Source organism: Oncorhynchus keta, chromosome 14, assembly GCF_023373465.1.
Source record: "Oncorhynchus keta strain PuntledgeMale-10-30-2019 chromosome 14, Oket_V2, whole genome shotgun sequence".
Taxonomy (NCBI): domain Eukaryota; kingdom Metazoa; phylum Chordata; class Actinopteri; order Salmoniformes; family Salmonidae; genus Oncorhynchus; species Oncorhynchus keta.
Genome location: NC_068434.1, coordinates 60,762,860 through 60,774,980, shown reverse-complemented (window position 1 = coordinate 60,774,980; position 12,121 = coordinate 60,762,860). Strand labels below are relative to the sequence as shown.

Below are 12,121 nucleotides of genomic sequence, written 5' to 3'. Positions count from 1 at the left end.
TCTGGTGTGCGCCGTAGTGCGTGTGGTTTTGGTGGGAAGGTTGCCAATCATACTACATTTACTGTAGGTAAGCCTACAGGATATGCAGACAAACAAATCCAATGCTACATGGCCATTGCTGAGCTTGATCACATTGACAAAGTATGGTTACACTTACATGCCTCTTCATGTGCAATGTTTAGTATTAGTTGTGGTATCTTTTCATCTTACCACAATGTTGTGCTATATGTCTTCACTATAGGGTTTGGTTGGAAATATAAAGTGATCTCGATTGGAGCCATATAAGCCCTTTTTCCAAGGATGGCTGATGGCCTACAAAGATTATCCTGGGGAATTTGTGTTCGGAAGCTCATATTTGTAACACAAGGTCACTGTCCTTCTGTGGTTGGTTACAAACAACCAACATAATTGTCATATGATTAGAGATTACTCGCTGATCATTTAAGGCAGTTCTATTGCTGTTGCATTTTCCCTGACAAAGCAACACATTCCTGTTATTCTCTTATGTTGTTCTCCAGGGCTCCTCAGCTGACATGAACCTACTAAGGCTCCCCTTTGTCCACAGTAACTGGAAACCATTGGTAAGTGTACACAGAGGTGAGTCTGACAGAGAAACTTGTGTGGCGTGGCAGCGCCTTGCACTTTATTCTGCACTGCACTCTTATGTGTGTCTGATGAAAGGAAACTCTGCCAACGGAGGTGAAAGTATAGAGGACCCTTTCTACGGCTAGAAGCTTATTTCCACCTGGATGTATAACACCTGTTCATCTTTTTTCTTTCTTTCTAGTTTTCCCACACAATCACACACATTGCACCAGACCAGTTTAATGTATTGTGTTCAGAGACATGCCTATATCTCAGAGTACATGACCATTGGATTGCCAATGCCAACCCAAGTTAGCTCAATGCTAGTGGTCTCGCTGGGGAGCAGCTTGGATCGAAGTGTTAAGTGGAGAGGTGCGAAAGAGGAGGCGTCACGTGTGTCCGGTGGAGGTCACCGATGGTCTGCAGGTTCTAATGATGTGCTAATAGCCACTGAGGAGGTCATTTGGAGCCATTACGGAGCGCCTGTAGGTAGTTAACGGCCCACAGCATAACCCAGGCTCCTTAATGTTCCCACGGAGGCAGTTAGCCCTCTGTCACCAACGGCAGCTGCCTCATTATTGCGATTAGAAACCAATTGATAGGTAATAGTAAAATATGATGGCTCACTGTCCCATAAATACAGTACAGTAGTAGTTGGAGTATGAGGGAGTTAGCTGGACTGCAGAGGTAGGTCCTGGTTAAATCTCTGTGATAATGACACCCTCTGCAAAGGTATCACCTATGAGCTTATCAACTAAACAACAGAAGGGCAGCCATACTCCCATTTGGGTTGAGGCTTGGGGTCGTGTGTCATTGTTTGTCACTTAGAGGGGAATTCTGTCAGTCGTGGCCTAATTGCCAACCCATGTTTCTGATTTGTGAAGAAGCTCATCACAGGAACGTTTTTCCCTTCACTTTTTCCCCTATGCCCCGTCGACTATGTTGTCATTAGTCTTGTTGTCCGAGGGTTCCTGCTAACACACCGCAGTTTACTTTACCTAGACGTGTGAGAATGGCGGAACCTATCAAACGAGGGATATTTTAAGCATGCCGTTAACCATTATTAAATCCCTGATGCTGAACATGGTTCTTAATCAGTTTGAGTCAGATGTTTTCATTTAGATGTGTTATCTTCCAGTAGAGACATTGATTCAGATGATTTAAATGAGCATGCGTCCAGTCATCGGTCATAGGCAAGACACTGCAATCAGTAACTCATCGAGAGAAGCCGAGTTTGATCAGTATATATGCTTTCTCCTGATAAATATAGGAACGCAGTTTTCCCTGGTCTCACAATCTGAGGATGACGAAACCTCAGACTTGAGCTCTAAATATTTGTCTCTGCAGTATTTGTGCGAAGCCTCATTAATGATCAGAAGTGCCAAACAACGTAGTGTACTCGGCCCCAGTCTGACGGGGAAAAGAAACAGTAGTGTGTTTGTGGAAATGTAAAAGCTTCACATACGGGATTGATGTAACCAATAACGATGAGATTGCGAAATGAATCCGGGCAATAGAAATGTTTGTTATAACAGTGCTCCTCGTTTAGTGAATGTCATACTGTAACGTGTAATTGATAGAAATTTGAAGTTACATTTTAGAAGTTTACAGTCACGGAGGGTTCAGAGAATTTAGTTGTTTAAAATTGCACTCCCTCCATTTTCATTTAAAGTAGGCTACTTTGAAAAAAATGTCTTCATCAAAGACCTGGAACAGATGAATTATACTTTGAGAAACTCAATTTTAAGAAAGAAGCATTTTCTCTACGTATGAGCCAGCCACTCTGGTGTGTTTTCATTTCAATCTGAACTGGTCAAGAATTTACGTTTCAGTCGGGTTTCAAACACACACACACACACACACACACACACACACACACACACACACACACACACACACACACACACACACACACACACACACACACACACACACACACACACACACACACACACACACACAACACACACACCACATCCTTATAATATGGAATGCACAGCAAATGAGCGTATTGCTACTATAGGTCACACTTTATTGCTATCATGTTGCATCAATGTTCTAAAATGGTTCTGTCTGTTACTAATAGTACTCATTTGCAATTGAGCTGAAGATTTGAAGTGACGACAAGCAGGGCCACATCCAAGAGTACACGGAGAGGAGACTGAAGGAGAAACATCTTAGTTTAGTTGAGAAGTGAACAGTGGCGAGTCTGTTTTTCAAGCATGTTTTCTTGGATGCCTCCCAAGCATATAATACATCAGAAGAGCCATCTTCAGCTGGTAGTCAGAAACATCAGTCTAATGGGCCTGGAAGGACTGTCCAACACCCTGCTCTGTGCTCTCCTCCCTGACCCCTGACCCCTGGCCCCCAAACCTTAGCTCTGTCAACCGCGTTGTTGACTTTTAGTATCTGTTTCCTCTGTCAAATCTCTCTCCTCCTATTCAAAAATGTAAAAGACACAAGTAAAGTTATTGGGAGGTGGTCCACGTACAGGAGGCAGGGAAGTACTGGAAACTTCTACATGTGACATGCAGTAATGAAATGTCAATTATCAGTGTATTAATTTTCATGAATATTCATAGATTTGTTTACTAATGATATGACGATCGAAATAAATGCTCAGTAGAGGTCCATTTCAAAAGTATAATCTTGAATGTCGGTCAAGAAGTGTATTGCTCTAAAGTGGTCTCTTGTTGTGACTCCCTTTTTCACCTGGAGCACCTGTTGCTCAGTATAGGTGGAATAGTGCTGTAAAAGTTAACTGTAATCTTTACTCGTTTGTGACTTTTAGATTTTTAAATGTTGGTCTGATTTGCATACAGGTCTATATTCTATTTCCTATAGGCTACTGTATTAATTCAAGTTTTTTTTTATTAAACTCAAATTAAAAAGACAAAGAAACAAAATATTTAGGCCATTAAGGCATGTATTTTAACTTAAGAGAATAGTTTATTAGTTCAAGGAAGTTAATGTTTTGTGTTCATGTGTTATTCCCTGCAACATAATGCACAATTATTTAAATGCAGGGTATATTTATGGGACGTACCCGTGCTATAGTGTTCGAAATGTGCATGTTTAAATCCATATGGCAACTTCCTTTTGACCTGCTTTCACATCCCCGTCGCATTGTCAAGCCTGTCACCGATAAAGAATCACTTGACTTGCTATAACAAGTTCAAAAGAAACCGAGAACGCGCTGTTGATCCATGAAGAATTGAGAAAAGGGACACCCCTACTGCTCTCGCTATCATTCCCATAGAGATAGCGATATTATTGATGGGATGGTTATGCTAATTTCTTTAGAGACAAACTTTTATTTTGGAATTTGTTCAAAAAAGAATTTCATACGCATCAAACTGGAAAATGCATGCTGGATTCCTAACCGTTTAGGGGGCAGCATGAGAATCCGATTTTCATAGTGAATAATGAATGTGGACTATCTTTAAAAAAATATGTTTTGTCTGGAAGGGAAAGAAAGCGCAGCCGCGTCCTTTCCTTTCTGGATTATCTATTAATTCTCCACTGAAAAAAAAGATAACACTATAAATGAAGAATACAAGAAAATAGAAAGTTACAACTATGTAGGCTAACACGATCAAACATTGTAGTTACAAATAAACATACAGCATTATAGCCATAAAGCCAATAACTACCAGCTATCTATTTTTTACTCTGATTTAAAGTTCAATTTTAAATCACAAAATGTCCAAGATCCAATAAAGATATAATCCACCCCAATTAGGCTCATTGTAGGCCCTACACTCACACTTGAATCAAGCTGTAACACACCAACGTACATATATATCAGTGTCATACACAGATGGAATGGCATGTGCTCATAGCACATTAGTTCACCGTCATACTACCACACTGAGCAGTTGCGTGTGAGTATCCTTGAGTCACACGCCGCCTTGGCACAAGTGGAAAAGGGAGACCATACGCTCACAGCTGTTCTACCTCCCCGTATAAATACGACCAGGGAGTCCGTTGTGGGACTTCTGGCTGATTATATACAGGATTTGATATCATCTCGATCAATGCAATGATGTGTCCCATGGTTCGAGGACATTTTGAATAATCAATCCGTCTGCGTTTGGCCGGACTATCATCGCATCACTGTCCTCCTCTTTTTGTCGACCTCTCCACGTTTTCACGCTCTTATCATCGTCCCAGAGTCACATACCCTTACATTACAGAAAACCAACCGTCCATATGAGTATTTGATATTTTTTATTATTATTACCAAACCTTTCCCACAATTACACCATAATCATTATATAATCCCACAAAGAAAGAGTCTGTTTAAGCAATGGCTTTTGTCAACGCCGGAACACTGAATCTATAATTGCATTACATTCAGCTCCTTCCACCCCCTATAGAAACATAATATATGAAACCGTCTCGGTGCGAACATTTAGGAGCGTGAACGGTCGGCCAGTGCATCTCTGTCCTACCGCAAAAGTTATGCCAAAAAAAGTTTAGAGTCCTCGACGAAGAATACAGGTCTTTAAATCATTTCCCCACGTTACTTGGAACGTTGAGTGAGCGCGTTTAATATTGGACTTTTCTCTTTCTGTTTGAGTAAGGTACGAAGTGCCCTTGTTCAACAGCTGACTTGTTTTAAATATCATATTTACTAATAAATATGCTTCATTCCTAGCCCATGGCTTCAGAATGCGCTCCCGTGCATGGTGCTAGAATAAACCCGGTTCGTCAGGGCACCTGAAAAAAAAAAGCCTCCCTCAGGACTAGTTTGCGTTTGTATGCATGCGATTGGCAACATAACTGGCTTATTTACATTAAATACGCCACAAGGTTACAGTGAGATGAACGTCATTTTATCACTGATTACTTCTCTTAAGCACTAGAGCTGTGACTGATGCTGAGGACGCGCAGACTACACCGATTTACCCTGGAGTTTTTTTGGGGGAAGAAAAATACTTGAAATAGTTAACTGAAAAGGTAAGGACGTGTACTTTTACAACATTATATGTTTTCAGTTGTTATGTGTTCACCGCATGGTCCCGGACTACATGTATCAAAGCCAATTAATTATACACGGTGTCAACGTAACAAGACTGACAATGTGAATGGGTTCTGAGGAGAATAGACATATTTTAATAAGAGTGTTTACGGGAGCTCAAGGTCAGAAACAAGCTGCGAGGTTGGGAATCCTTTCTCTTTTTTTTACCGTAACACGGGGGAAATGTAGCCTACGATTAGAGTATTATTATTTACGGTGTTATTTTATCTTGGGTTACGCTCTTAGCTCCAGCAATGCCGCAAGACCTAAATCTATTTGCTGTGAATAACGCGGCGGACGACAATGGACTGCTTTTTTTAACGGTACAATGCTTTTCACCTACCAGATAGGAAGAGTCCAAGCTGAAATATGGAAATGTGTTGTGATGCTGAGTAATTAGTATCAATGAACACGTTTGGCCTGGGAAAAAAAACTGACCGAATGAAATAAAACGCTATTTTTTTTACTCAGGATACGTGCGGAACAGTTAGAGAGATAATTCTGTATTGGACAATCGTAACAGGTCCGAAGCGCACTTTTCCCCCTTCAGCGAAAGAAAATGATCCGGTCAATCATATGGACATGCCTCATTATTCAATGAACACAATCTCTCACCAAGGCATCGTTTACAGACAGGAGTTTCTTCGCGCTACTTCAAATGTAAAGGTAAGAAGTGCGAAGCTTACGCATGGGTTTAGGGGGTTTGGAATGGTAACCCGAAGGCGTTTCGCTTTTGAAAGTCAGTCTAAACAATTGCTATTTTCTATTGTATCATCTCAGTGGGGCCTGTTTCTCAACGTGATTAAAAAATACAGTATAATTAAATATCCATAGCGGTGACGTTAGCATGCGGGGTTGTCAGGGGGGAAACGTGTAGTCTACATAATGAATGCATAGGAAGACATTGTACAGCGACTCAGAACCTACTCTTATCTCTGTTATATTTCAACGATTTCATAATAGTCACATATAAAAGTTGTATATTCCAGACGTTTAAGATAGACAACGGAGTGTGCATTAACGTATTGGACACATGACATGCATAACACAGGCAGATATTTGCGACCACTTTTAAGGAAGTATAAACTGTCCCCCCCCCCCCATCCAATCTGCTTCGAAAACTTTCTCATCACATCCCTAGGGGTTTTGCTTAGAATTTCAGCTAACCTGAGTGCAGATTGTTGGAGAAATAGGATCAAAGTTATCCGCTGCCTGCCATGTGTCAAAACTTGTGAGATGGAAGAGCCGGTGAGACCTGCCATTTTGTGCTGTGATCGACCTCTTATGAATAGCAGCCATGCATTATGCTTTGAGGAACGTTATGATGGCATCAACAACCGAGGGCTAAATGTCATACACGCTTTAAAACCTTGTATGTAGACACAACACACATATTACTGGAGAAATTAAGGTTTGGACGACTGATTCAAAACGCAGTTGCTTGGGGAAAGGTATCCAAATGGTAAAAGTTATAGCGATTCGGAAACGAATAGAATGGGCACCCATGACAAATAATTTCATGAAAATGACGTAGCCTAGCCAATAACTTAATCGGGGACGAGGTCGAGTCTAGCAAGTAGCGTATTTCATAGCTATATACATTCACGTTGCCTAATGTAAATGTTCCAAAATATAAATTATATATTTAAAGTGCATATAGACTGTTGGTGTGGGATTAGATGTTTTGTTCTTGCGCTGTGAATCTCACATTTGTCAGGATAAATATATTCCCATACAGTCTGATAACCCCAAAATGTTAAAAGTGCCTTAGTACGAGTCTATTATGTATCATTTCGTGGAAGAAAACACATGCTACCGTTGCAGGGGCACTACCAGTGCTTCAAACTCTCCCCGGTAGGACTAGTCTGCAGGTGTCCCTCATCCAACCGAGCAGCCTTTCACCTTGAGTAGAAGGGAGCGATCCTCCCATGTAAACACAGAAGAACCAGCTTTGAGATTAACCCAGCTCGAAGGCAGCAATTTAAAACAGTAGCCTAGGCTACAATGGCTGATAAAACACACGACCCCCTTAACCGTAACGTAAGCGTTACAAAACGTCCATCACATTGTTAGACTTTTTTTTGTGTGTATCTTCCGCAAAGTTGAGTTTGCGAAAAAATGTTTATTCCTTAGATTCATTGTCAAAGGAAATGAACAAATAGGATGCACAGATGCACTGTCCGAGTTAGCCACTGTCATTGTTTAATGGTATTTGCCAGGCGGATATTATGTCTGTAATAGTGTCTGGGCGTGAACCTTTTTGTGTCAGTTCTTTTTATTTTCTTATTGAGATGAAATCGCGATGGACAACAGTCACACTGGAGGGCCCTGAATTCCAGATCGGGGCCCTGCAGTAGCCTCCACGCAATTACCGATAGTTAGGAGAATGACAATGAATTGTGAAAGGTGTTTTGAGGGAAGAGAAAGTGTGACTTTACTAACTGGCATGTAGTTGTAGCTCCTGTGTGTGTTGTCCTGGAGATACTTGACTGGTAGTTGACTGTCTGCTACAAAATGTGGGGGAAATATATTTTTCTTATATTTTTATTATTATTATCATCATAATTAATTAAGCAATAATTCAATGAATTGTATGACAAGCTATCACGTTTCACTTAGCTCAAACAATTGCTTTTACACATTCAACATTTTTGTCTTGTGTACACTCTATTGTGAATTTGGTGTTATATTCCTAATCCCATTTTTAAACATGCCTTGTTCTTATATAAATCACATTCCTAAGCATCACCAGTCCTGTGTTTGATCTAGTTCGTCAACCTGTTTAGTGGTTCAGCATTGCACTGTATCCTATTGTACCTGTGTCTGTGTTCCGTGGGTGATGACAAGCCACGGTAATGCACATCTTTCGGGCGAGAGAGAGAGAGAGAGCGAGAGAGGAGGATGAGAAGAGAGGCATGGGCATGGGCATGGCATTAGTGCTCCTCTCCGGACCTGTCAGTCTGCAGCCAGTCAACTGTAGCCGGAGCAGGAGAGCAGTCAGAGACGTGATCAAACAGCCATCCCACTCTTAAATGATTCTCGGCTCCTTTAATTGGTCGAAATTTTCTTCCAGATGTACGGCAGTAGCCAGGGTCTCTTGTGGGACGGTATGGCAGGCGAGGCCTGGTGATTAGGTATTAATTGATATGTGCAGTGGAGCCCCCATCCCCTCTGGCTCCAAAGGCTAAGGCCTTTACCCCGGTGGCTGTGTTCTCCCTTCACCCCCCAGTCTAGTTTGGCAGGCAGGAGGGGCTGTTTCAGGAGGGGGCTGGAAAGGAAGGCTGGGGGCATAACACATAACAAATAGGCGCAAGGCTGTGGTGAGCCTTGTAGTATGGTGACCTTGATTTAGAAGGTACACTTTGGAGAGATGGTCTTCTGTCAGATGTCATGAGCCCTGTTTGAGCTAGAGAGACGAGCTGTTCACATGTCATGTTTGTGAAACTAGGTCTGTAGGCTGTGGCTCTTAACAGTTCTCTTCTCATGTGTGTCGCATAGCATATATTTTAAAAGGCGCGCGTGTGTGTATGTGTGTGTGGATATGAGGGCGACGAGGATGTGAAAGTCCAACGTTTCGGCGGATAGTAATCGTAGGCGTCAGTGTGATCTAAGAATAAAGACTGGGCCGACAGATGAGGTGATGACGGATGAGCTTGACTCAATTGCCTCATGCCAGGGTGCCACCAGAAGGAGCGTCTGTCTGTCTGGGAAAGGGGGAATGAGGGAGAGGGAGAGCGAGAGCACACCGGAGAGAGGGAGCGAGGGGTTTGCAGTGCCAGAGTGCAAACGAAGAGGTAGGTCTCTGGTTAAAAAGAAAGTTAGGCTGGTTAAAGTAGTAACACCAGCTTAAAGCACATACGTGTTAGCTAGAATTTGTAGATATATTCACAGATATTTTCTCTTTCTCTCTCTCTCCCCCTCTCTCTCCCCCTCCCTGTCTTCCCAGGGGTTCTGGGATAGATCTATATGGATCGTGGACCTAAGTATCTAGATTGATGTTTACGCTCAATAATAGAATGTGTTAAGTTGGACTAGTTTGCCCATCCTTGGGAAAGATGAGCAGCTTGTGCTTTGGCCTCGGCCTTTGTCTAAGTGATCTATCTAATCACACACGTCCACAGTAGCCATTCATCTGTGATTTTTCAACCCAAAAAATGCAATATTAGAATACCTCCTGAAATGTCCCCTTTGCATACAGTACCCCAGTCAGCAGGCAGTTTTGCAACATTAAAGCCTATTTTTTTTTTTTTTTTTTTACGTTTATTAGCATTTAGATTTATAAATGTGCAGCACATTGTGTCAAGACTGTTTCCTTTTGATCTGCAAAGGAGCACAAAATTACAGCCATGTCATTTTTGTAGACAACAGCTTAACACAAACAGGCAACCACCCATCAATCACGTGTTCTGAAGCGTGCCATTGTGTTATTTAGCATTCTATCCGGCGTGCCTTAAAGAGTGGTAAATGTCTGCAGTGCTGCTGGGGGTTGACTCCAGAACTGTGGAGTGGGGGGCAGTTACCGAAGGAAATATGTAGTATGAGATCTCTCCAGCTCTATGCGGGCTACAATGATGTCTGTACTCTGACTTTGTAAAGGTCGTGACCTGCTGGTCGCTAGTTAGTGCATTTTGGGTTCATGTAGAGGGGACCCTGGTGAGCCGGCTTGTTCTAGAGAAGCAAGAGGACCCTGCACCTTTAATTATGATCAAGAGGTTTTCCTCCAAAGGACAGAGGCGTAGCGGTTATGTTGCCTCGTAAATCTGCCCCTGATGCCGTATATTGTGTTGAACTATTAATGTACACTATTATAATGCATATTCAGCTGCCTCTTCAGGACCTGATTTGCATAATTGGATCTTTAATGAAACTTGCCTTGTGGAGAAAAAAAGAAAAAAAAAGAAAAGGGAAGAAAAAAAATGAGAAGAAAAAACACGATAGTCAAAACCCTGTGAATATTTGTTGGGAGAAGTTCTACTTGGATTTTAAAAGAAGGGGGGCTTTAAAAGAGAGTGACCTGCGCACCACACACATCAGTGTCGGTGCTACAAATAGGATGAGAAGTGCCTCTGAAAGCTGTACATTCCCAGCCAGGTCTCGCGGGTTATTACTACAATAGCCTGGGGGACTTTAGGTTCTATGTCTACACTCATTTCGTGTACTTGTTACACAGGGAAGATGGGTCTTTTGTAGAGGAGCTGCTCCGCTCGGCTGTCGGAATTCCTCTGTCGCAAATATTTTGACAATTCCTAATCAGGAGCAGTCAGATATTAGGAGTGCTGAGTGCCTTTGCTTTCTTGGGGCTGTGAGAGTTTCAAAGCCAGGTCTTTTTTCTGTCCTCTTGCATATGCCTGAGAATCACTGTGTTTGACTGTTTCTGTGATCTTTTTAGTGTATTTGTTGATATGCATGAAACACTATATAAGAAATATAGTGAGAATGTTTTCAACGTGTTTATATTCTGTGTGTGTGTGCGTGTGCGTGCGTGCGTGCCTTTACGGGACTTCTGCTGTGTTCTCCAACTTGTTTGTGGGTAAGAGGGTATTATGTTTAATTGGTTAATTAAACTCTAGAGTAATTTTTCCTGAACTTCAACAAGTTGAAGGTTATAAAAGCTACTGGTGCCGTTTTCAAATAAACGTGAGAGTCATATATAATGACATGTTATTTGTCCTGCGTTTGAAGGACCTATCGTTTAAAAGTGAATGAAAAAAAAAATGAAAAAAAAGCGAGCTGGATTTTTAACAGCACAGCAGAAGAGGAGCAATTTAGCAGCACTATAGCACAAGTGGTTTCTATCCATGAGGGGAAGAGTTGTGAATCAGCCACCAATGTTAAAAACGTATAACAACCAAATGGTGATGATGTATCATAGTGCGAAGGGCCCAAAACACTCCCTCTACTCCAGAGACATAAGAGTGGATCGTGTGTCAAAGCAGTTTACACGTTGCCATTAGAGCCATGCTAGGGAGAGAGAGAGAGAGTGAGAGAGGTGGAGAACAAAAAAATAGGCTCAAGTGTGTTAGCTAGCATTGAGCTGCCATCTACCCAGGGTGTGCAGAACCCCCCCATCTCTTTATTACTCCCTCTCTTTCCTTCTCCATCTTTCTCTCTCTCTCTTCCTCCACTGCCAGTGTGCTCATGGGGAGTTTCAGGCTGGTGCAGTTTGTTCTCCCAGGTGGACCTGTATTGTATTAGACCCTCAGTACCCTCTCCCAGACCCCCCTCACATGTAATTCCTTGAGGAGATGCCTGGGCCTGAGTTGCTGTATTGTCCCCCCCCCCCGTGGACCGAGCGCTCCCGCTGTTGAATCTCTCGGTAATGATGTCACAGCGATAGTGGAGGGGAGCAAATGTCTCCTGATTCCACCATTTAACGGCTGGCTGAATTGGGTGATAATGATAGCATTGGCGTCTCCAGGCTCGGAGACGGATCAGGCCCTGTGAATTAGTGGCTCCTAACCAGAGGGAGAGAGAGAGAGGGAGGGAGGGAGAGAGAGAGAGAGGGAGGGAGGG

General features: G+C 42.4%; 1 protein-coding gene across 13 annotated transcripts in view; it reads left to right on the top strand.

The window, feature by feature from the left end:
• Positions 1 to 12,121, top strand: part of znf536 (zinc finger protein 536) — a 518,664-nt gene that overhangs the window by 316,158 nt on the left and 190,385 nt on the right. For 2 of the 13 annotated variants that reach the window (XM_052462078.1, XM_052462068.1), the window contains exon 1: positions 4,909 to 5,547. The exons of 9 other annotated variants lie outside the window; for them this stretch is intronic. The gene's annotated coding sequence lies outside the window, so the exon portion shown is untranslated. Of the gene's footprint in view, positions 1 to 4,908; positions 5,548 to 5,578; positions 6,275 to 12,121 lie in introns of those variants that run through there. 2 more of the 13 variants (XM_052462079.1, XM_052462069.1) reach the window with 1 other exon arrangement.